Source organism: Triturus cristatus, chromosome 11 (genome assembly GCF_964204655.1).
Source record: "Triturus cristatus chromosome 11, aTriCri1.1, whole genome shotgun sequence".
In the NCBI taxonomy this organism is placed as follows: domain Eukaryota; kingdom Metazoa; phylum Chordata; class Amphibia; order Caudata; family Salamandridae; genus Triturus; species Triturus cristatus.
Genome location: NC_140594.1, coordinates 298,981,221 through 299,006,980, shown reverse-complemented (window position 1 = coordinate 299,006,980; position 25,760 = coordinate 298,981,221). Strand labels below are relative to the sequence as shown.

Below are 25,760 nucleotides of genomic sequence, written 5' to 3'. Positions count from 1 at the left end.
CACAAATCCACCACTGCAATCAGGATGGGTTTGTGAATATGAGATGTTTGATACCAAACATCTATATTTTTAGCGAAGCCATCACATAGCTGGAAAACTCGTTTTCATCAGTGTCCAGCACATGTTCTAAAATAGCTTTCCTGTTTACTTGTACGGGCAGTAATAGAACTGACCAGCACAGGGGCACATCTGCTCAGGCAGGTATGCCCTCACATGTAGTATCTAACACCCTGCCTTATGGCTGCAAGGCCTACTGTAGGGATGACTTACAAATACTACTTGCAGTGTTAGGGGACATGACACACAGGGATATGTGTCATGTTGCGCTCTCACTAAAACATGCAGCCTACGATGGCAGCCCTGCATGAGTTTGGTAAGGGATCACTTGGGGTGGCACAATTCATGCTGCAGCCCTCAGGGGACCCTCTTTAGTACCCCAGGCCCTAGGTACCAGAAGTACCACTTACTAGGGATTTACAGAGGGTGCTAAAGATATTGCCAATTGGGGAAACAATTGTACAGTTTTGGGAATGAGATCTGGCACTGGGGACCTGATTAGCAGGAGCCCTGTGCACTTCCAGTCAAAATCACACCATGTACTACACAAGATGTAGGAGTGGCAATGTGAAAAAGGAGTACTTTCCAACAATACTAGTTCACAATTTGCCTCTTATGAAGGTGAACCACAATCAGTACTTAATTTAAGCCGGCGGTTGCAAGTGGGGCCTACCTGCACTAATTTTTGGGGACTAGTACTTATAATTCCTCAACAGATTTGATCGAAAGCAAGAGGAAAACACAAAAGGGTGAATGCCGGAGGAAGAGAAAGATCGAAATACAGTGGCAAAGGGATGAGACAGAACCTTCAAGAGTGCGATAGCGAGGCAGGAAATCCATGGTGGTGGATGACAGACATGAAGTTGAATCAAGACTACAGAGCCTCAGGGCTGAACTAGGAAAGCAAAAGCACCCTGGCAAATATGCTCAAACCAGTCCCGCTCGATTTGTCTTCTTGCACTCTCTCTCTCTCTCTCTTTCCATCCATCCATTCTTTCTCTTTCTCTCCTCTCTCTTTCTTCTGCCTCTCTGACCACTCTCTGTCTCCCCTCTCCTTCTCTCTCTCTTATTTTCCCTCCTTTGAAGCCTCGTTGTGCCTTCGGCAATAACTCTGGGGGGAAGTGACTGAGGAGTAGCACTGGGTTTTTTATAGATGGGCTCCAGGGGCTCCAGCCCACCTAGGATATGCCAAGTAGAACTAAAGGCCTGTCTGGTCCTGCGCAGCTTTGGTATTCAGTACCCCGGTCTTCAATAGCACCCACCGCAGGCATCGGAGCAAAATTTTGGGCCCTGGTACCTATTCTTTTACAGATTAAGCACTGGCTAGAATAACAAGAAGCTACTGAAATGCCGCTGTTTCTACATCACACTTGGATGCCAGGATGCGCGGCTTGAAGTCAGAGCCTTCACTCTAGTGCACCCTCAACCACGCACTCAGGTTAGTAGCGCAGGAAGGAGCTAGGTATTAGACGTACCTTAGCATGCAGCTTGCTCTCAGAGCTAGAGAGCCCAGCCTCCTGGCACCCAACCCTACATCGATAGGCCCTAGAGGGTGGCTCAGATTAACCGATGCAGATGCATTAAATGTGTGTATTGTCACCACATGCCATGTAAATCCAGCATGTGGGCGAGCCATGTGGAAATTGCATGGAAACAGAGAATGATGTGGAAGCGCCATGGAAATAGTGTTTTGCATACTAAAAGCAATGAGAATAATGACAGGCAAAGGCACTTTACATACCGGGGCATAGAGGATACTGGCTGTCAGTGTGTCAGTGGTGACTTTCTTACATAGACAATTGGTACTGACACTGCAGTAGTGCATTGCATACTGAATGTAATATAAATACTGACTGATAGAGGGGCTTTGCTTACTGGAGACAGTAAGTATATTCACTAAAAATAGTGCCTTTCGCACTGGGTCAAAGTGCTGGTTTGGAACCAGTGATTTGCTGGAGTAAGGTTGGTATTGGCTTGTGATACAGCTTTGAATACTAGGCAGCGAGTATACTGACTATTAATGGTTTTGTTTTCATATGGAAAAATAGGGTCCAGTGGCAAAGGTGCTCTATGAACCAGAAGCAATAATGTAATGAATGGCAATGGCTCTTTGCATACTGAGGGCAATGCTAATACTGGCTCGTAATCGTACTCACTGGCAACAGAGGGTTCCAGGCTGGAGCAATGCAGATTGGGAGCAATGAGAATACTGCCTGCCAGTGGTTTTGCCCATGTTCTAGTACTACAGGGCTGATCATTACAGGTGAGTGTTTTAGATATGTGTATTGGATTTGATTTTTACAAAAACTAAAATCATACTAACACCAAAGTGCGAGGGCTCATTAGAAGTTGGGGGAGTTTAGCCCCATGTTCACTCCCACTTGATTTATCAATACGTATTACCTATACGTACTGTCAAATTAGAGGTGGATGAGCCACTGACAGCTCGAGCCAGGATTGTGTTTGAAGCCTGGCTCTGGTTCAGCTTGAGGTCCTGTTGGAACCTTGAGCCCAAAAACGAGCCGGGCTTCGTGTGGCTGCCTGCGATGTTACAGCCAAGGTTCGAGTCTTGGCATCAGCTCAACATCCTGTGATTCTGGGCAAATTACTTAAACTCCCTGTGCCAATAAAAAATGAATGCAACTTTATGTGATGTTACTGGTGCTCATGTAAAGCGCCCCAAGTCAAGTTTGCTCTAAATAAAAACTGCACAAAAATGCACAAAGAGGAAAATACACAACCGTTAACACAAAAAAGGAAAGACAAATACATAGCCATTTAGTGACAGATTTGTACAAAGTGAAACCAGAAAACCTGGATAAATCGTGGCCTTCCTGCTTACATTGTGTGATCTTAGGCAAATCTTTTATTTCACCAAAACTCTTTTTTCTTCATTATGACATATGAAACCGCTTATGTGAGTTCAGAATACCAGCTGTACAAAAACATTATGTTTGATTTAAGAGACTATAGTGTTGGTCTATAATAATCTGGGTCAGTCAGGGTTCACAGGACAACTGTCTGCTTCTTAGTTCAATAATGATTCTTGTTTAAAAACTATCACTTTTATTAAGTTCTTCTCAGTGCAGTGTTATAATGGCACATATTAATGTCAGCTTCCACGTGATAACGAAAAACATGCGCCTCTTTGAAACTTGAAGAGACGTCATCATATTTTACCTGATGTTTGTTGAATGATTTGCTTTTTCAGGGCTCAGCTCTCATGCACGGGCTCCAAGCGCCAAGCCAGAACTTCGATTCAGCGTTTACTCCCTAGTTAAGAAAACGTTCAGTTTTCAGGGAGAAAAGGATTCGGGATGTCTGCCTCAGACAATGTGGACGTCAGCAGCAATGTACAGAAGTTTGAAATTTGAGAGAGCTCGTGAATATCAGCTGCACATATTCCAAAAAAATGTCCAACCCTGAACAGAATTAGAGCAAGCAAGCCCCTGTAAAGTGCGCTCTGTACACGTCATTTCCAAGATGCCGACTTCTCGGGCCCCTTGCTTACCTCACTTTCCTCTCCGTGGTATTTACTTCACTTCCTTCTCCGAGGTGGCTGCCTCACTTCCCTCCGGGGTATTCTTCACGCGCCGATTCTCGACGGTCGGTATTTGACGTCTGCTTAGACAGACGGCTCCCTGAATGTATCCTTCCTAGTTCAGGCAGGTCTCCAGATATTTACTGCCTGCAGACTTACTGTGCCAGCATTTGATAATAAAATTGCAAGTCAGCAATCCGATTTGCCAGCTCCCTCGCAGTTTCGTAATCGGCGAACAATTATTAATCTTTAACCCTATAACCTTTCAATTTTCCAGCCACAGTATTAAACTTTCATAAAACTCTTAAATGTGCAGTTTTATAGATGTCCAGCTGTTTATTCGTTTTAGTTTGATACCGCGCACATAAGGGGAGCCGCTCCGTTGTGAATAAGAACAACGGATTGGCAAACTTTTTTTTTTTTACTTCGCAATGTTGTTTCGCCTCAATTTGGTATGGTTGCAGGCTGTGCATCATTTCTGTAAAGCCAGTTATTTTTGTCCGCATTAGGAAGGAGGGCCTCCCCCAGTGCTTAATTTGAGTTGGTGGTTTCCGGTGCTCAGCACTGGCACTTAATCATCAACACCAGCGCTCATAGCACCAAGGAGATTAAATGAGTTGCCCAGAATCACAGGAGTTTGAGCCACACCGAGACTCGAACCTGTTTCCCCAGGTCCACAAATGGGTAGCTCTGGCCATTACACCACATCCTCTCAACACTTGTTGTGTTATTCATTTTTAGTAGTTGGTTCTGTTTTAGGTGGCTGTAACAGGAGACAGGAGGATGGTCCAAGCTGACTCCTGAGGAGTGACCCCGCACTTATTTTTTTACAAATTAACCATCGGCCGTCCCTGACTTGGCCACTGAGGTCATGCAGGACTTCGGGTGGGAACAGTTCATCGCATTAGCAGTTTCAATCAATCAGGGTTCTGTAAAGCACCACTACTCACCCGGAAGGGTCTCAAGGCGCTGAGTGTGTGTGTGTGGGGGGGGGGGGGGGGGCTGCAGTTCAGTGGAAGAGCCAGGTCTTGAGGCTCTTCCTGAATTGAGGCAGCAATGGTGATTGACTGAGATATAGAGGCAGGGAGTTCCAGGTCTTCGCAGCAAGGTAAGAGAAGGATTTTCCTCCAATAAGGTCTACTCTCTAGTTGACTGTGCAGTCCAATGGTGGACGAGAGCATAAGGTGTCTGTCGTCGGTCTGTGCAGCTGTTAAATACGTTTATGGCCTTCACCATGTTGGTAGAGGAACCCTGCTCCAGGCATGGTCTCCCGTCGCGTGGGGAGAAAGAGATCTGTCAGGATGTCTCAGAAGGTTGGGGGCATCTAGATATATAGTCTACCCCCTTATTAGGCTGTTGTGCCCGCTGCTTGGTGGCTCAGTTTGCCCCGTGCCTATTCATCTATATTTCTTGATGCTGGCTGTTCGATAATAAGGGCAGGAGTTGATTGAGTTGCGTCGCCTGTCTTCAGGTGCTTAATGCCCAACACCAACCCCTGTCTTCACGTAAACAACTGAGGCCCATACCCTCCATGTCCCCGGTTTCCTGATGGGCCTTTAGAATCATCGCAGCAAATCCATCATACATTCCCTTCTGCCTACAATCAGGGTCACTGGAATGTGATTTTTAAGTATAATTACGGATTTGCCAAATTTGTCACATAATCCATAATCTGCAGATTTTAACAACAAAAAATGCTTTTACTTTGGCCCTTGCATCAATCTAGTCTATTGTGTGTGAGCAGAGTCCCAAACGTGTCCCTGACAATGGGTGGTCCAGGATCTGTCCTGTGACCTGAAGAGCGCACGAGGCATACCGTCACACGAGGCAGTGGCCTGCTGTTATTGCCTCAAGTACATTACATAAAGCGGTGATGGCAGCATACCTTGCTTTGTGAATTTATAGTGTAACCAGACCTTTTACTGTGTGTCAGTGAGAGTGCAGTCTATTGCAAAAAGTTCTGAGTTATCTGACACCCAGACTCTTGCATTGACATTCTGTATGTATGGTGAGTGTGTTTGTATGTGAAGGGCATGTGTAGCACATGTGCAATAGTAGCAGTCTGTGTGAGGTATGAGTCTGAGTACTGGGGCCAGTGGGATGAATATTGGATGTCCCTAGTTTAGCATGACACAGGACGCAGGATGAGTATAGCTTCTCCAGACAGCGGAAGTGTATTACCGCCATTCCTGTGACTGGAGGGTGGAACCCCAGACACTGAGGTTAGGAGGATGGAGGCAGGGCTATCTTTATAAATTCCATGGGAACCTTGTTAGAAAAAGGGTGCAGAGTAATTAATCCTGAGCACTGCCATTTGGTACATGGAAAGCGTTAGGGATGGTGCTGTAGTTCATGTTGCTGAAGATGAATAGGTTTCTAGGTAGGGTCTGCCTGTTTGTTTGTCTCTGATTACTTCTTCAGGAAGGGGATGGCAGCTGCTACAGAGAACTCAGACTTCATGGCATCCTGTTTTAGATACTGTTAAGTTAAGATACTAAGCAAGGGGGTCACACTCCATGTTGTGGCACCAGCCATAAGTTCAAGCACCTTACATGAAGGTCCATCAGTCCCACAGCATACTGAGGCAAACTTGTTCTGATAAATGTTTAAAGTTTAATGTTTAAGTGCTGTGTCTGCCACCTGCACCAATGTTATCAATTTTTTTTTTTTTTTTTACAGCCGATCATGTTTATGAAATTTCAGTTTTAATGCGGCGTGGTATTAGTGCCGGGAAGCGCACTTTGAGTTTGTATCTATTTATTGAAGGTACACTGAGCCAAACTATGTGTAGGTTTTAAAAAGGAACAATTTGCTCCCACACCCAACCACTGTTGACAAACGTCTGCTGCTATTTCGTACATTCCACTTTGCACTTTGTTTTTATCATCTATTGGTGTAGTTTGCCAGCACTTTCGTTACTGATAAATTAAAAATGTATTGAAGTTTTTGGATATGACATTTTATTGTCATCTATGTTGCTATATATTGTAATGGTTTTAAGTAACCAAACAATAAATAAAATAATTTATTAAGGATATGCTTTGTTGGTGCCACTCATTGCTGCTTCCTGAGAGAACAACTCCTTTGCACAAAGGCTGTGTCTGGAGAGAAGGCTGGAAATGACACTTGAAAGAGAACCAACTCAAACAAGTTCAGAGGTCTGAGACAGTGGATCCACATCCCTGTCTGGAAAATATGTATAAATGCGGGATTCAAACCACCTCACTTTGTCCGTTCTAATTCTTTAAAGACCATGGAACAGAATGCGTCCCAGAGTACCCGACGCACTGTTTTGTGATCAGGACTGGTTTCTGCATGACAGGCAGTTTCCGAGAGATGAGGGGAAATCACCTGATATCGCACCGTGCTGCAGACACTGAGGGTCTTCCTGCACCCATAAAAGCCTGCCTGCCTTCACAGAGATGGAAGGAGTGGGCCTGGCCCTGCAGAAGGAGAGGCCGTCCAGGAAAATAAGCAGAGCATGTTCATGGGTGTGTGAGGCACCCAGAAGTAGCTGACTACTGAGAGAGGGCAAAGCCAACCCTAACCCAAAGTCTGCAGGGTCCCCTGCTCTGCTGTTGCAGCTCACACTGTGAGCTGTGTGAAGTGTGGCCCAGCACTCCTGCCATCAAACCTAGGAGCCTAGTTCTGCCGCTGCCATCCGAGGTGCCCATTACTGAGGAGCTGCTGCAATGTCATCCAGGCCTGCAACTGCAGAAGATGAGCACCCCCCTGCATTGGCCCAAAGACTGTAACCACCGACAAGCTCACAGAGATGGTTCCTGAAGGACTCTAGACCACCGCCCATGGTGTCCCGCCCTAGCGCTGAAGCTCACGAGTATGACGGCGCTGATTGCACTGACCAGCACGGACTGCTCCTGAATGCGAGCAAAGGGAAACTATTGCTACTTACATTAATCTTTGCTGGCACTGACTTCCTGGGCCAAAAGACAGTTGAACAGACCTACGGGCCACTCTTTGTGGGAATCACCAGTAATCTGCACCTGTGGCTAGCCTATACCTGTATCCATAACTTTGCTTGATTCACACAAGAGAAGAGAGGAGAAGCAGCTACCATAGGGGCATCGGTATTTCGTTAGAACCCCAAGGTGGTTAAATAACTTTGTAACCGAACCACCTGTAGAATGTGTTGCGTTGAATGCTGTATTATTAAAGTATTACTTTTGATTAAAAGACAAGAACTAGGCTGGAAAGTACTTTACTTTGTCTTTCGCTTGAGCTCTGAGCTCTTGCCCCCCACATTACTTCACTGAGAAGACTGTGACTGCTCCCCCTCACTAACCTCAGAGTCAAGTGGCATGAAAAGTTCCCCTTGGCCTAGTTTGCAGAGATCAACCACCACAATTCTGGCCTGATAGCCCCAGTCTTCCCTTCCCCCAAAACTAGGCCTGGCACATGCCTACATTCCAAACTTCCTCTGACAGCTACCTACCTGTAGTGAGCCACCCAGGCGCTACTATATATCGTATTCCGCACACATCCTGAGGGCTGGGCTCGGTCCGGGGGTTTAAATTAAGGGTTCCACAACTACTCATTAAGGGTTCAGCTTGTCCGCAAGTGCATTTTGAGGTTATAAACGTCTCCTAATTAAGGAAAAGAGTGATTACTTTGCACAGGAAATAGAAACCGCTAAGGATTGCACCAAACAGTTGTTTCATGTGGTGTCTAAACTTGTGTCACCACCAGAGAACCATTCTGATATCGCTGCACAAGCTTTCTCTGACTCGTTAGCCCAGTGCTTCCAGACAAAAGTAAACCAAATTTACTCTAAGTTTGAAGCTTCCTCTGCTGCCGAGATTGCATCCGATTCAGGCAAGGAGGGATCTGCCCGAGACCTGTGTTTCATGGAATGTTCCTCGGTTACCAATGGACAAATAGCCACTATGGTGAGCAAGGCCAAGTCTGGCTCACCAGTTGACCCATGCCCCCCGTCGGTCTTGAAACTTATCCCAGACCTGATAGGTGCAAATCTTGCAGCTATCTTTAATACTATGTTTAATTCAGGAGTTTTCCCGACTCAGTGGAAGAAAGCGCTCATTTTTCCGCAGATAAAAAAAACAAACCTAAACTCAGCCGATCCCAACAATTACCGACCTATCTCGTGTCTCCCTCTGCCCGCTAGACTCATTGAAAAAGTGATGAATAGTCAGCTCACACGATATATTCATGATAACCAGTTGCTGGATGGAACGCAATTCGGTTTTAGATCCAGCCATAGCACTGAGACATCACCGATCAAAGCCACTGAAGAAATAAGGGTCGCGCTCGACAGAGGTGGAGCGGCGGCACTTATTCTCCTTGACCTATCAGCTGCTTTTGATACGGTTGACCACGGGATGTTGATCAACCGTATCGCCACCTTCGGCATCAAGAATAGGGTTAAATCCCTTCTGATATCTTTCTTGACTGATCAATCACAATCACTAGCTCTGACAAATTTTGAATCAGCTTCTTTCTCTCTTCCCTGTGGGGTTTTGCAGGGCTCATCTATCAGTCCCACCCTGTTCAACATTTATGTTACAGAGTTGGCTGTCTTAGTCAAATCCTTTGGCCTTGCGTTAACCTCCTATGCTGACGATACCCAAATAGTCTTGCCCATTTTTAAACATGGCACAGAGGTATTGGCCACCTTCCACGATGGTATGCTGGCAATCAGTTCATGGTTGTCTAGACACTGCCTTAAATTGAACTCTAATAAAACTGAGGTGATCTTGTTTGGTAACTTACTCCCTGTCTGGTATTCTAGCTGCTGGCCGGAAGAACTGGGATCTCCCTCTATTCCAGCAGCTAACGCAAAAACTGTTGGAGTTATAATAGATGACACATTAAATTACAAACCTCAAGTCAACTCTTTGACCTCCTCCTGTTTCTCCCTGCTCGGAATGATAAAAAAAACGTTTCCCTTTCATTCCAGTGGAGGCGAGAAAGACAGTAACCACAGCTCTAGTCCTTTCTAACTTCGACTACTGCAACAGTCTATATGTTAATACGCATGGGAAAAAAACCGTAATAAGCTCCAAATGGTGCAGAATGCAGCTGCTACGATTCTCACGGGGACTCCTAAATTTAATTCGGTAACCAAAGTAATTCGGTAGTTGCACTGACTGCTAGTTAGAAGCAGCATAAAATGTAAGGCTCTGTGCATAGCCTATTAGGCGCTACACAATATTGGCCCTGGGATTCTTAAACACTCCTTACAGATATATACTCCTGGCAGACAGCTGCGATCACTAGGGGTGAAGCTTTTGACCACGCCGAGAATCTACAAAGCAAATTGGGGAGGTAGAAGCTTTGTAGTTGGAACTACTAAGCTTTGCAACAACTTGCCTCCCCACCCTCATCTCATTTAGATAAAAGCTAAAAACTCGGCTCTTCAACAAATAGGTTTCTTCCTGCTCAGGAGCAGACAGCGCCAAAGCACCCCAGGGTGTATATGCGCTTAACAAACTGCATTAAAATAACATAACAGGCAGCCTGGAATACTGCTGAATGACATCTAGCTGATATTCTCCCGCTCCCATGAACTGGCTCACAGTAGAGCTGGGTAAATGGATTTTGCCCTTTCCTGCCATTCAATGGGTCCCCCAACAACACAAGCTATAAAGGTCAAGGAGGAGCAGATGGAGGCAATACAGCGGCGTCCAGTGAGACTCCGTGGGACAACCGTTACGAAGCCTAGCGAGAAAGAGAACGGAAACTGTGGAACTGTACACTATCCACCAAGCGGGTGTTTGGCACAAGGAAAGCCATGCCTCAAATGCGGCTGTCTTAATCACTTCGCAAAAGTGTGCTGTAGTCCTGGTGCTGCATCGGTGGCAAGGAACAGCATCAACACTAGCCAATAGGAGGATAAAGAAAAAAGAGGTGTACACCATATCCTTCACATAGCAAGACAATCAGAAGAGGAGGCCACCACCCATGTGCCAGGTGGAGATTAGTGGCATCAAAATTACTACCCTCATTGATATTGGAGCCTCCGTGAATGTAATCAATGTAGAGCAATTCCTGAAAGTAGACCTCAGCCAGCAATACTCCCCACAAAGGCTATGATTTACACCCATGGGGGCACTGACCCCATCCCCCTACAAGGAGACATCGAAGTAGAAGTGGCCCATGGAGGCACCAAGACGCAGGCCAAATTTCATGTGACTAAGGGCGACACCAGTATGCTCTTGGGCTACCACATGGTGGAGGACCTCGGTCTGATGTTCTTTAGGAAACAGATTCACCAGTCCCATGCAAAAGCCAATCCTGCAGACTTTCCAGAGCTGCTCAAAGGGCTAGGGTGCTTGAAGGGTGTCCAAGTCAAACTCCATATCGATGAGATTGTCTGTCCATGGCATTGCGTCACAGAAGGGTGCCTTTTAATCTTAGACCATTGGTCAAGAAAGAACTGGAACAGTTGGAACAGGCAGGTGTAATAGACAAAGTGACAGGGCCACCCCCTGAGTGTCCCCGGTGGTCATTGACTCCAAACACAAACAGCCTGGGACGATAAGACGGTGCATGGATATGAGGCTGTCCAACCAGGCCATTCGACGGTAGAGACATATCACCCGGCCAGTGATGAAATTGTGGCCGACCTGAATAGGGCCCGATGTTTTTCTAAAATCAATTTTAATTCTGTTTGCCATCAGTTGATGCTGGAAGATTCCTGCCACTACATAACAACCTTTTCCACTCACGTAGGCCTGCGACAGTTTAAGCAACTTAGTTTTGGCATCCCTTCAGTGGTGGAGGTCATCCAGGATGCAATACGGGAAGCCCTGCCAGGACTGGTGGGCGTCATCAATGTGAGTGATGGCATATTAATATTCTCCAGTACTTTTGAAGAACATCATGCTTGATTGAGAGCACCTATTAAACAGCTGGTGGAGTAAAAATTGACCCTTCATCGACAGAAGTGTGCGTTTTACACTAACAAAATGGAATTCTTTGGATGCAAACTCTCGAAAGAGGGTCTCCAAGACCCCCAAAAATTTGAAGCAATCCGGTCCGCAGCAGTGCCCCAAAATCATTTGGGAGATCGCAATTTCCTGGGGATGGCCAACTACTGTGGCCAGTTTATACCAAATCTGACCACTCTGGCTGACACTCTTCGAGCACCGACCCGGAAAGATGTTCATTGGGAATGGGATGACAAAGCAGCACAGGCCTTCCAAGAGATCAAGAATGCTCTACTTCATGGTGCAATCAAGGTGTACTTCAGCCCAACCCTGCCAACAGAACTGATTGTTGATGCAAGTTCAGTGAGGCTAGAGGTGGTGCTACTGGAAAACGAGAGGAGAGGGGAATGGGTTCCCATAGCGTATGCGATCAGAGCCCTCACAGCAGTGGAGGCCAGATAAGCCAAAATAGAAAGAGAGGTGTTGACTATTCAGTGGGCATGCAAACATTTTCACCGCAACCTCTGCAGTAAAACGTATCAAGTTGTTATAGATCATAAACCACTAGTATGGCTCTTTGCAGGCACAACTCAAAATGGACCCCCAAGGATTGGAAGGATGGCTGTCCTGCTCCTTCAGTACTTCTTTGAAGTCACCTACCAGCCAGGGGTAAATATTCCTGCTGAATATTCATCACGCTCTCCTTTGGCCTCTGATTTCAGTGACCCGAGAGAAGATGACCCGGATATTGGGTGGTTTGTACAAGTTGATCACAGAGATGTTGTGCCCCGTGCACTTTCTTTGGAGGAAATTGTGGAAGTGACAAGGTCCAATGCAGACCTCACAAGAGTAAAGGAAGTGTTGCAAGGACACCAATGGATGAATTTCCTTCATGGCCTTTGTAGGCTGACGGAGGAAAAGCAAGGTGCCAGGACACAACTGTGGAGATATCAGGTTGAGTTTAGTGAAGGTGAGAAAGGGTTCATCCTCTGATGCCATCAAATAGTCATTCCTCGTGGACAGAGGGCCCAAACTGTTGAACTGGCCCATCAAGGACATCAGGGCTTTGCAAAAACAAAAGCCCTCATTAGGAGCAAAATAATGTTCCAGAGGATGGATCAGCAGGTGGAGGAAAGAGTAAGAACCTGTTGATCCTGCATCTTCACAAGCAGGGAGTCACCTGTGGCTCCCGTGATCACAGAAGCTGCCATTACAAGACCCTGGTCATCCGTGAGCATGGACTTTGGAAGCTTTACAGACCGCTAACTCATGCTAGTGCTCATGGACTCCAAATACCACGTGGTGGAACTTGTCAGATCTACCTTGTTCGAATGCGGGAGACAAGCTCTAGACAGGATCTTTGCATTGCTGGGGCTGCTCAAAGCAATAAAAACAGATGGTCCCCCATTTCAGGGCCAAGAATTTAAGGACTACTTACATAACCTCAATATGCAACACAGGAGGATCACTCCTCGATGGCCTCAGGAAAATGGCGAAGTGGAAAGGTTTATGAGGATGCTCAATAAAGCACTCGGGACTGAAGTGGAAAAAAGAGAAGATCTTGAAGGCTGTTTACAACAATTCCTGTTGACTAGCGCCAAACACCGCACAGCACGACAGGGTGTGTGCCGAGTAACCTCTTGATGAAGCTGTCTAGGCGAGCGTTGCTGCTGGCAGGCCCCTTGTGGATTAGCGGTTGTTGATATAACAGCTACACAAGAGAAGAGACAAATTAACAATGAAAAGGCAAGCCGAAGCAGGAGGGCTACAGAGCCCCGCATCCAAGTGTGAGATAGAGTCATCTTTAAAGATCGTCACCCGGGGTGGAAATATTACAAACCTTTCGAGCAAAAGACTCGGAAACTTGCCAAAGTTCGAGACACCATGATAATAAAAGTGAGAGGAAACATGGAAATTTCTAGAAATGTATCATGGTTCAAGAAAATCGCAGAAAGGGACTCTGGTGCCACAGAGGAGGTTGTAGCCGATGAACTGGATGATGTCGCCATCAAGAATGCTCCTGTGAACACTATGAAAGATACCACTACAGAATGCACCAGGAAGGACTCCAGTGCAACACCCCTGTTACCAGGGCGGGGGGACGACCCAGCAACCTTGTCTTCCAAAGATAACCCTCGTGGTCATCCATATAAGCTGAAAACCAATCTCTGGCCCAGCCAGAGACTGAGAGATTTTATGTTCCAAACACCAAGCATTAGTGTACAATTTCCTTTTTATTATTTTTCTTTATTATAGATTCTAAGGGATGTAGTGAGCCACCTGGCTGCTACTGTACATTGTATTCCGCACACATCCTGAGTGCCGTGCTCAGTTCGAGGGTTTAAATATAGGGTGCTGCAACTGCTTGTGGTTGAGCACGTCACAACCCTACTAAGTGCATCACGTGTCTCTGTTGCTGCATGCATGGAGGACCAAGAGCGGCCTTTGCTACTTAATTACAATTAAATTACTTCCGATCCTATTCCCTTATCATCCCACAACCCGCTACAAAACTAAAATGCAAAATTTAATTAAAAATAATTAGTAATTTCTAAAAATTATGAATTAATTTACTATAATTAAATTACTTCCCACCCTATTCCCCTATAAACCCACAACCTGCTACGGTACTTAAACGCAAAATTTACTTTAAAAAAAATTACTAACTCTAAACAATTAATACACATATTTTAAAACAAACACAAAACATAACAAAACATGTTGAACACATCCATATAAAATACGTACTAAAATACATAAAACTAACATAAACATCGACTTATTAACATTGATATTTTTGTTATCGATATTACAAACTTTGATATTAAACAAAACGATATTTCTTACCTTCAGGTCAATATTCTGATCGCCGATATTCTTGATGTCGATATTCTGTCCCTACGATATTTAAAACTCGATATTAATGTATGTCAAAATAAAAAACTCTGTATTTTGTCTGTGCACCAAACAAACTTACACCACAATGATAGAAAAACAATAAAGGGAATCAGAGATATGCATTTTAATATGTTTTAAATAGGAATAGCACCAAGAAACATAAAGTGCCAATGATAGTCAATGGTCACGGTAGCCTAGCACCTAGGAAAAATGTAATGCTGGCAGATAACTAGGATACACTACCAGGTTCGTCCTGGTCAAAGATTGTACCTTCTGACCTCATTCCTTCAATTCTCAATCTACCATAAGAGAACAATTCTAAAGTCCCCAGGTTCTCTGGGAATAAACTTGGAGACGCACAGAGTATCAGACAGTCCATTCCAGGTCTAGTTGCCACTATTCAGCAGAGCAGTTTCAGCAAGTCTCTTGTAACTTGTTGTATACTTGTAGCTTTAGCAGGAGGTCAGCCTTATGACTCTTGGAGTCCACTTCATTGTCCTGGGTACAAGAGAGAGAACAGATACAGTCCTTTAGGGCTCTTTTCAGGTCTCAGACAGCAGGTATAGGCCTCTTCTGATATTCCACAGGTCTAGGAGGGTTTTGAAGTGGATTCCTGGAGATGCTACCTTCATGCTTGGCACAAACTCATGGGTGGAATGACCACTCCGGATGGTCTATCCAATGGGGATAAGGTTACCGGGACAAACTCTAACAACTTTTATCATTTTCATGAGTATCAAAGTCATCGGCCACATGAAACCTGGGCACGAATGTGTGTGGGTAATGTACTATGGTACATCTAACTTTAAAATCTAGCTTGCAGCAGGTCCTCTACCCAAACTAACTCAGAGACATGAGTCTGGTAGAACAAAGCCGAGTTTTCAGTAGCCAAACATGAGGTACATAAGATCCTAGCTTAATCTTTTGATGTGCGCCCCAAAAGTTATAGGGGAAAACCCAGCAGACCTGTCGAGCATAATGTGACATTCAAGCAGGATTTAACACTTTTCTTGTGAAAAAGGATCCTCAAAGCCCGACCCTGCATATTCTGTCAGGTTCATATTTCTCTACTCAGGTAAGCCTTGTTTGCTCATGGGAGCAAGCTCACACCTCAATAACATATATTCAAGTACTAATTACTGACTGGCAGAAGTGGGAGAGCAAAAATGCAGATTAGGCTTCCAGCAACTTCAAGCAGGGCAATAGTAACTTTCTAAAAGTCCCCTTTCTAAAATATTTATTAAAAATCTGACTTCACCAGTGAATTGGCCTTGTAATAAATATGACAAAAAGTCTGAAAATGAAATGTATAGTTGTTTCGGAGCTGGAGATAACATTGATTAAACTTAATGTTGTATCCCAATTCATTACCATGGTACAGCCAACCCAGCTGCAATAAACTAGTTTCAGGGCCTTTTCATGGTAAGGACATGTCAAACATTAAACTTTTACATTCTCTACATGAAAACACTATGCACCCTGCCTTACTAGCAAAAAGCCCTCCTTAATAATATTTAAAAGAAGGGTTAGGCCAGTCAAAAGGGGTTATTTTTACAAGTCAAATTTGCAGTTTTAAAGCTGCACAGCTAGGCTAGAATGGCAGGCCCTGAGTAGACTTGGTACCAAATATGGGAACTGATAGGCAAATTAAATAAACCAACCAGGGGTAGACTAATTTTACCGTGTTGAAAGGAGGAGCACAATCACTGTCCCACTGGTTAGCAGTGTTATATAAAGTTATATAGCCAGCAAAAATAGGGATCAGCAAAAAGGCAAAATAAAGTCTGGGGCAACCCTGCAGAAAGGGCAAATATTCAACAATTTTCCCATGGGGAGGTAGGGTGTATAATTCATCTTTAGGATAAAACATGCTTACATAATGCTTTACTATGTCCACTGCATCATCCATTGAGGTGACAGGCTCTGTCTTTCTATGCAAACTCTCAAGACCCCAGAAGGGAAAGATCACTGCATCTACATGCCAATATCCTAAGTCATCCAGCCCTCATAGTGTTCTGCTTCTTTGAGATCAAACGTCATTTCAACCCATTCCTTTCAGAATCCTTAGCTAGTGGAATGCCATCTAACAAGAGAGGTGCCAATCTTCGCAACCCACACTAAGGGGCCGATTAGGATGCCCGCCACCCTAGCGGTGCTGGGACCGGCCGCCAGTGGTGCGGCGGTCCCGCACCTGCAATTAGGATGCCACCGTGGTATCCTCTATTCCCAGCATTGTGGCAGGCGGTGCTCACAGCACCGCCCGCCACAATGCTGGGAATGCACAGTGTGCATTGTTATGCACAAGGTGACAGGCACCGCACGTGCCTGCCACCTTGTCCATGACAATGTAGGGGGGTACCATAGGTACCCCCATGTGCACCCCCCACGCCTCCAATACCCTGGGGGCCTGCAACAGGCCCCCGTGAGCACAATCCACATGCCTTTCATTGCCGCCACGGAAAGGCTGCTCCCCACTGCCTTCCTAATATGGATGGCGGTGTCTAGCAGACACCGCCACCATATCAGGCCCCTTTTCCGCCCGGTCACCTCTGTGACCGGCGGAAAACCGGCGGACGGTCTTTCCGTCCGCCGGGGCCCCCCCCCCCGCCATACTAATATGGCGGGGGGAAATGGGTGACGGGCGGGGTGTATTGTAGGGCGGATCGCCACTGCCATGCGGGCGGTGGCGATCCGCCCTACATCCTAATCGACCCCTATGTTTTTGAGCTACCAGCCATTAAAGTGACATGCACTTCACTATGTGTTATCACCCGTGGTCAGTCCAGGTCTCTTGGGCACTCATCATATCCTACCATGCGCTAGATATTCATAACTTCTGTACGAATTCACTGAGCCATTCAGCCTTAGGTTAAAAAGGTGCTATACTCATGCCAGAGAGGCCTTGAACCTTGGTTCTCTCCACATCTAAATATGAAAGGCTCTGTGTCTCTATGCCAGTCCCCTGTGAGGTTTCATACCTGTGTCTTCTTAGGGGAATGCTGTCTGCATTCTGCATTGCCCATGTCTCTCAATTTCAGATTCTATGTCTCTGTATTTCGAAGTGGCAGTGTTTCCCAGTCCTCATGACCTTCTTATAGTAAGCAAGCATTCGTTATGTGCCAAAAACGAAGAAACATATGCATCTCACTGCGCAGCCTTCAAACTTATTAGTGATTGTTCTCAGGCAGGGCGATAAATGCATTCCATGAATCGCGACGTACAAGGAGGTTTATATAAACACAAGTAGTGAGTTGAATGCATTTCATGTGTCACTTTATCGTCTATGGGATATGTAACCTACTTATAGTGTAGTATTACTTTTTGACATGGATACTCAGAGGGGGTCGGGCCCTGTAGTCACACACTAAGGGAGTAGAAGCGTGTCTGATAATGCCCCTATCATTTGTAAAGTAGTTATCAAAAGTACCCACACCCAACTAACTTCGGCATGGTGTCATGCCCATATGCTACCTCTTTGGTCCTCCGAACTCATCATGTTACTTATCCCCTGTCCCATAGGGACTAAATACAGTTCCCAGCAAGGGGGGAGAGCTTCTGTGTGCACACATCGGTGCACGTCAGCGCATGACGTTAGCCAATGGGCAGGCGTTCACGTATTGCAGTGAGTGTTCATGGCAACTGGAATTAGAGGCCTGGACATGCCCATGCGAGTCTAAGGATGGGCTCCTTCTAAGGGCGGTCTGATTCTCGATCTACGTCTATCTCTTATTTATTCCTTTATTTATAAGTTTTATATAGCGCTAGCTAGACTCGTGGTATCAGAGCGCTTTACATACCCAGGGGGAACAAAAATTGCATTGCATAGCAGGACCTTGAGATGCATATAAGCTAAACATTATACTTATGTGTAAATATATAAGCTAAACATTATAATTAGTCATAACATTACATAGCAGGACATAAAGGTACATTAGGATATAAGCAACACATTATAATTAGGCACATGGTGAAGGGTAGGGAGGAAGGTCAAGATGTTGAAACATTCTCATAACCATCTATCCTAAATGGACAAGTGAGCAGGGGGACACCTAGGCTATTGAAGTCTAGGTTCGTTGACTTGGGCGGTAAAGTATTTCTTGAGGAGAAGGAGTTTCAGGTCCCTTTTGAAGCAGGGGAAGGAGGGGTTGCATCTGAGGTCAATCGGGAGTGAGTTCCATATCCTGGGTACGTCACCAGAAAAGGATCAGGACTTGGTGGTTTCCTTTTTCAATTTCGGAGGGATGAGAAGAAGTGAGTTGGAGCTTCTCAGGGAGCTGGATCTTCCAGCTTGAACCAATTTGCTGTTTAGGTAGTTGGGGGAATGTGAGTGAAGAGTTTTGTGTGTGATACATGCCAATTTGTAGGTACATCCACCTTCAATGGGCAGCCAGTTGAGGGAGCGGAAGGGTTTGTGTGATGTGTTAAATCCTTTTTACCCCAGTTATGAGTCGAACTGCCATGTTAAGGACTGAACTTAGTGGTGCTAGGTGAGCTTTCGGCATCCCTGTAAGGATGGCGTTCCCGTAGTCTAGTTTGGAGAGGACTAGGGATTGAACAATAGTCTTGAAATCGTCCTGGGGAATGAAAGGTTTAATTTTCTTCAGGTGTTATAGTAAGTAAAGTGCACTTTTTGTAGAATTTTTTATGTGGTCCTTCATTGATAAGCTCTTGTCTAGGGTAATACCTAGTGACTTAACCGAGTCGGAAAGGGCGAGAGAACAGTTTAGGGGATCCAAGTTCTTGAGCCAGTCTTGGACAGGAAGGTGGTTATTTTTTGTAGCGAACAGTACTAATTCCGTTTTGTCCAGGTTCAGTTTTAAGTGGTTTGCGTTAAACCAGGATTGGATCTTGGTTAGTGTGACATTGAGGTGTCGGATGTCATTAAGTGATTTCATTTTGTAGTAGAGTTGAGTGTCGTCTGCATAGATGATATTTAACTCCTGCTTGTTTCAGAATGATTGTAAGGGGTTCCATGAAGAGATTGAAGAGGGCTGGGGAGAGGGTCGAGCCTTGAGGGACCCCAACTGTGACTCGTGTTGGCTTAGAGAGACAGGAGTTGATTTTAATTTGTTGGGAGCAGTGCGGAAGGTAGGAAGCGAACCATTTTAGTACTATGCCATTAATGCCAGGATGGCCCTTCAAAGTTTCAAGTAAAGCTGGATGATTTATTGTGTGGAAAGCAGCAGATAGGTCATTAAGGATGAGAAGACAGGCTTCACCATCATCTAAGGCTCTGTGGATATCATCTGAGATATTGAGCCCTTTCCTTAATCCCGATTGAAAGGTGTTGAGGCGGTTGAAATCATAGATATGTTTGTTAAGTTGTTGGAGAACACACTACTCCAGGGTTTTGGCAAGGAACGGAAGGTTGGAGATAGGTCTGAGGTTGTTGAGATCGTTAGGGTCGGCCCTGGTTTTTTGAGTATGGGTGGGATTTGTCCTAATTGAAGGGATTCTCGGACACAGCCTGATGTGAGAGAGGAGTTGATAATTTTTTTCCAGGCAGGGGTAATGATGTGGTTGTGTTTTTGTACTATTGTGGCTGGGAGAGGGTCCATAGTGTGAGAGGTAGGCTTTAAGCTAGCAATTATATAGAAGACCTTGTTTTCCAACACGAGATCAAAGTCCGACCAGTTTGCATCATTTTTCAATTGGTAGCGGACCTGGTTGTCCTTGGTATGAATAATATCTGCTTGGTTGAGGCTGAGTGTTGAGGGGCAGGTTAAGATTCACGGTGTATTGGAGGTTTGGATGAAGAATTGATCAATTTTGTGACTTTGTCTGTGAAGAAGCTAGTAATTTCTTCGCATTGGGCCTTGGTCGCTTTTATGTCGTGAGGGGATGCGCCATTTGTTTGCCTTTTGACAATGTTGAAGAGTTCTCTAGGTCCATTCTTGCCCTGGTCTTGTCTGCGGAAGAATGAGGCCTTTTCTCTAAAGATGTGCTTTTTGTATTCCGACCATGCAGATCTAAGTAGCACTAGGTGCCTTGTCGATGGGTTTTGTCTCCATGTCCTTTCCGCAAGTCTCAGTTGTCGTCTTTTGGTATTGATATCCACACTGAACCATGATTTAGATTTGATCGATCTCAATTGTTTAAGTTTGATTGGCGCAACTTGATCTAATACCTCGTCATTGTTGAGTTAAAGTGAGCTGTGAGGTCATCGGCCGACAAGGAGGTAGGCTGGGACTGTAGATGGGCATGAATCTCGGATTCAAGTTCGGAAATAGGGACTTCATTGATGTTCCTGATCCAGTGCTAGGGTTTGTCAGATCGTATTGGATGGTATCTGACAGGTGAGTCGATATTAAACAATATGAGGTGGTGGTCAGACCAGTCAATGGGAGAGATCGATCTCAGGGAGACTAGTTTGTTTTTGGTGATGATCGCATCCAGAGTTGCTCCTTTGCTGTGTGTTGGTTCATTGCAGAGCTGTTTGAGGTTGGTTATTTCCAGCAGTTTGGATAGGTTTTGGGTAGTGGTGACCCAGGAACATGTCTTTCATGTCTGTTAGGGAGAAATGAGTTATTAGGTCGGTTAGTTCTTCGGCAAAGAGTGCACGGTCCCCACGGGGATTGTAGATAGTGTGAAATTTGATGGGCGTGGTGCCTTTGACTGTAAGTTCAACACCGAGGTACTCCAGAGTCCAGTATTCTGCAGATATTAATGTAGTAATTTGTATACCTTCTTTGTGGACAATCGCTAGCCCACCACCTGTTTTGAGCGGTCTGTCCTGTCTAATGATGTTGTATCCTGGCGGGATGAGAAGGTCTAGAATAGAGGTAGAATGGCCGTTGAGCTAGGATTCTGTGAGGAATGCTAAGTCTATTTCTTCTCCAAGTATCCCTAATCTCAAAGTGTCATAATGTCCAAGGCATAATTAGGTATTAAAAGCATACTCATTTTAAAAGTGGCATGGTTAAAATGTTCAAGGTTATGTGTATTTGTACATGAATGTGTGAGACGACATCCCACTATTCAGTATATATCGGACACACAATGGTAATGTGTCTATAGTGGCAAGCAGAAAAGTATAAGTATAAGTATAAGTATAAGTATAAGTATAAGTATAAGTATAAGTATAAAAAGGCTTATATAGCGCTCTAATGCCAACGGCGTCTTGGCGCTGAGGTGTGAGAAGGTGAAAAGGGCAGAACGGACTGAGAAACCTAGAGGACATTAAACAGCCTGGACTTCAACGCTTTCCTAAAGGAAAGAAGATCTGGCTCCAGTCGAAGAGAGACTGGAAGCCTGTTCCATAATTGCGAGGCACAGATGGAAAATGTGCGACCACCCCATCTGGCGCGTCTATGTCTGGTGAGGCGCTTTGAAACCTACGGGTGATTTACGCGCCTTATAAATGCCAATACAAATACAAATACAAAAATACATAAGGCCAAGATTGGCCGAACGTAGATCACAACGTAAGGCTTGAAAATGTTATGGCAGTAGATAGAACCACCCCCATAATGTGCCTTATGGACAAGGCATAATGCCTTAAACTCAACTCTCTGTTGGACCGGGAGCCAATGTAACGATCTCCTAGCAGAGGAGATGGAATGGCCCATGGGAATTTGCAACAGGACACGGACAGCGGCATTTTGAAGAGATTGAAGTTTGCTGATCTGAAACTTGTCCATGCCCAAAAACATAGCGTTACAATAGTCAAGTCTTGACATAAAGAGAGCGGCCATCACCGTCTTCTGAAGAGCCGCAGAAATAAAAGGAAAGATCTTGCGGAGAGACTTGAGCAGGAGAAAGCAGGCAGAAGTTATGCTATTAACCTGTGCTGACATGTTCAACTTAGTGTCAAATATCACACCCAGATTTCTAACCTCTAGCACAGGAAGAGGGCAGAGTCCTGCCTCCGGTGGCCACCAAAGATTGTTCCAAATAGGAGGCCCAATCCCGAATTCCATAACTTCGGTTTTCTCGGTGTTGATTTTCAAGAAGCTCAACGACATCCAAGCCATAATATCTTTAAGACACAGATGGAACCGCCGTGCAGTTAGCTCAGGGGAATCTACCAGCGAGATGACCAGTTGCGAGTCGTCCGCATATGAGACAAAGGAAAAACCATGCTTCCTCACAACATCCGCCAGGGGTCTCACATAGAGATTAAACAAAGTGGGGGATAAAGCAGAACCCTTTGGGACGCCACAGGTCAGTTTAAAATTATCAGATTTCAAGCCCTCCCAACTAAGAGATTGCTGTCTGTCCTGCAAAAAGGAAGAAAGAAGGGCCAGGGCTCGGTGACTGATGCCTGCCTCCTTTAGTCGCTGCACTAAAACCGTATGGTTGACCGTATCAAAGGCAGCCGACAGATCGAGGAGAACTAAAATAGCTCTACCACCTCCGTCGACCGCCATACGGATTCCCTCCGCAGCCGCAATGAGAGCAGATTCGTGGAATGATTGGGACGAAATCCATGCTGAGCTGGATCAAGTAGACAATTATGGTCTGAAAATTGAGCAAGCATGGTGTTCATAAGGGGGGGTTTGATCCAAATCATGTTAAGAGACCCTTAGATTGGTATGTTACAAGGTAATCTGTTGGCATGTGCTAAGTAAAGAAATTTATATGAGATTAAGGTTACACACATTAAAGGCAGTCATATTCTCACAAAAAATAGTCAGACTTCAGTATGTTCAAGTCTATTTTATAAATTACAGTTGCATGGCATTCCATGCTATAGTGTCATTTAGGCCTGTTTTCTATGTGGATAAACAGTTTATCCACTGCCGTTCCTACTCAACAAGGAGCCTTTTTCGGTATCTCATTCTACTCTCCAGTTGCACAATTATGGCCCATCTCATATGATTTGTCCTGTGTCCCTCTTCAAGGAAGTGGTCAGTCATTTTAGGTGTATTCCGTTTGCACCGGATGTTGTGTCGATGCTCACATATTCTTTTTTTGATTTTTCTACTTGTCATACTAACATAACGGTGCCCACGGAGACAAGTTATCATGTATATAACGTTAGTGGAATTACAGTTAGTATGTTTTTTGATGGTCCACACTCTCTCTGATTCCAGATCAAGAGTTTTTGTGGAGCAAGCCAGGTGGCAAACACTATGATTACCACATGCATAATTACCTTTGACGTCCGGAAGACCCCAGCTGTTGAGCACTGTCATTCTCGTTTCCATGTTTCTCTTGGGGCGGGTTAATATTAGTAAGTTCTTTTCCGGATTGTACTCAATCATATTCATCCCAGTAACAACATTACAATCCCTCTCACATGTGTCACGATCTACAACATGATTTCTGACCAGGTAAAGAAGAACATAAACAAACATTGGTGCATTAAACATACAGGCAATCTGAAATTGGAAAAAACACTACTTTACTACAAACAAACAAGAAGCCTGAAGGACAATCTGGTGTCCACCCATTGCAAGACAAACAGGGAAATGAGAACAACAGTTCTCAACATCTAGGGTTCTGCATGTGGTACCTGTAGTGTTTGCCACCTGACTTGCACCACAAAAACACTGCATCTGGAAACAGGGAGTGTGGACCATTAAAAAACACACTAACCATAATTCCACTTATGTTATCTACAGGATATCTTGTTCCAGAGGACTCCGTTATATGGGTATGACAAGTAGAAAAATGAAAATATGTGAGCATCGAACTTGGTACTAAATAATATATGTTTGCCACCTAACTTAATGGTACTCTGTTTTGGCCTTGGAAGGTGACACACTGAGTGGACCCACCAGGATTTAAACCGAGCAAATTGATCATTAGCCAGCAATAACCAGGGCCAGGTGTTGAACTTTCAAAGTTGTGCAGCATAAATATCGGTCTTGAATTGGAATCAGTGAGCCAGACTTCTTTTACTGGTTTGGTGATGGAGGAGGGCTAGTAGTGATGTGGGGACTGAATTTGGCCACTGGCATGTACAAATGATGCCTTTAACTGCCCAATTTCTACATTGTGTGGCTAATAGACTGAGGGTCTCAAAGGAGCAGCAAAAAACAATTACAAAAACAATTTGGGTTGCCAGGCAAGCCTTCAAGTTCTTATGGGTTATCGGGTTCACCTTCTGAAAAAAATGTTTTAGAAAACTGAAGCAAAAGGGTCCCTTTTCAGAATAATCTCCCTTAATTGGCTATAGAGCTGTGTTTTCCTCATAAGTATACGATCAAAATGACTCCTAGTAGGTGTGAGACAATTTATGGTACGGTGTGGGAGCACAAGGGGCGACTTCAGGCTGAAGTTGTGATAATATCAAAGAAATTATTGGGAATATAGATGATGAAATTTCCCTATTCAAGTATTGAAACAGCAGTCATAGCAACAGGAACCTAACATTATCAATATGCTTTCCAAACTTTGCATGAATCAGCCCTCAAATGTTAGCTAGAGTGGAATGGTGGGTGAAAAGTGATGGACTGGAATGCAGCTCTGAGCAATCAGCAGTGGCTGAGATTACTTCATACATTCCATCCATTTATTTATTTTATTTATTATATATTTAGATAGCGCACTACTACCCGGGGGCGTCTAGGCGCTTGTGGAGGTAGCCCACAGAGCATCTGCATGATGTAGGAACCAGTGCTTACCAAATTGCAGAGTGTAAAGCCATGTCTTCAGTCCCTTTCTAAAAGACAGAAGATCGGTGGAATTTTTTTAATGAAGAGGTAGCTTGTTCCACCATCTAGTGGTGATATTTAAAAAGCTCTTATCATCCCATCTCTGAAGGCGGGAAGATGGTACCCTCACCAGCTTCAAAGAGGCCTTAAACCTAAGTCGCTTCTCAATCGGCAGCCAATGTAAGGTGTTTAAGGCCTGTTTGGCAGATGCATATTTGGACAGACCGAAGAGCAATCTGGCGGTGGAATTCCGAAGAACCTGCAGTTTTATTATTACTGATTTATTTGCTCCAACCAGCAATTCATTGCAATAGTCGAGTTTGGACAGCACTAAGGCTGCCACAACTGTTTTCTGCAGTCCTGCCGGTATGAAAGGCAGAATTTTCCTCAAGATTTTTAAAGTGTAGTAGATGGATGCAGTAAGTTTGTTTACGTGGTGACAGAGGGAGAGGGAGGTGTCTATGATGACTCCGAGATCTTTTGCCTTAGTGACCGGTGTTGGGAGACTCCCCAGCTCTGCTGGCCACCATTCTGAGGACCAGAAGGATGTGTCTTTCCCAAAGAGTAGAACCTCAATTTTATTTGAGTTTAATTTGAGACTGTTCTCGGCCTTCCAGTCACTGACACATCTCATGCACTCCTTAAAATGTTGAGCTGTTTTAGGATTGTTACTCGAAATTGATACAATAATCTGGGTATCATCTGCATATGATACTAATTCAAACCCATGAGTTTTGATCATACGTGCCGAGGGGG

General features: G+C 44.8%; 1 protein-coding gene across 2 annotated transcripts in view; it reads right to left on the bottom strand.

Annotated features, from left to right (window-relative positions):
- SDSL (serine dehydratase like) overlaps positions 1–3,731 on the bottom strand; it is an 88,307-nt gene extending 84,576 nt beyond the window's left edge. Inside the window, exons 1-2 of one of the 2 annotated variants that reach the window (XM_085633438.1) lie at positions 3,569–3,706; positions 3,238–3,330 (exon numbers count right to left, since the gene is read on the bottom strand). The gene's annotated coding sequence lies outside the window, so the exon portion shown is untranslated. Of the gene's footprint in view, positions 1–3,237; positions 3,331–3,568 lie in introns of both variants that reach the window. The other variant, XM_085633435.1, reaches the window with a different exon arrangement.
- Between the last annotated feature and the right edge of the window lie 22,029 nt (positions 3,732–25,760).